The following is a 675-nucleotide window of genomic DNA, read 5'->3' on the forward strand; positions in this document are numbered from 1 at the left end:
CTTCTTCTTCTTCTTCTTCACGATAACGTAAACACGCACCTTACTACTGTCGTCCCATTCCGACGTCATCCCGAACAAGAACGATAAGAATTTTACACTCCTATCAACCGGTTCATTACGCTTTGCCCCAAAAATAATCGATTTATCGCTGTTAATCGTAAAGTTCAAGGTTTCGAGGTTGGAAACAGAAACGATAGCTTATTTTTTCCGATACTTCTTCTTCTCTCTCTCTCTCTCTCTCTCTCTCTCTCTCTCTCTCTCTCGCTCCGCACATTCCCACAATACCCTCGATGCGAATCTATAATCGATAATCCACATCGCACACAGCCACATACCTATCTAGTATACCTAGCTAGGCATGCTAACACGTAGATACACTAACACGATTATCAACAAGTTTTATGGCAGCTGGAACGGAGCATAAATCGTACGAATCGATTTTCACCGGCAACTCGACCGCGAAACGATTAAACGAAGATTCGATTACGATTACGGTTTCCCGTTAAATTCTACAAAATTCGAAAATGGTCGAAACGTGTGTATATATATATATATATACGCATACATAAATTCGCGCTTACGAGCGATTCGTTTATCGCCTCGCGCGATCTTTCTTCTCGAAATAATTTCCACGAAATTTAATAACGACGAAAAAAAAAAAAAAAAAAAAAAAAA

This window comes from Apis laboriosa, unplaced genomic scaffold (genome assembly GCF_014066325.1).
Source record: "Apis laboriosa isolate Shangri-la unplaced genomic scaffold, ASM1406632v1 scaffold53_cov140, whole genome shotgun sequence".
NCBI lineage: Eukaryota > Metazoa > Arthropoda > Insecta > Hymenoptera > Apidae > Apis > Apis laboriosa.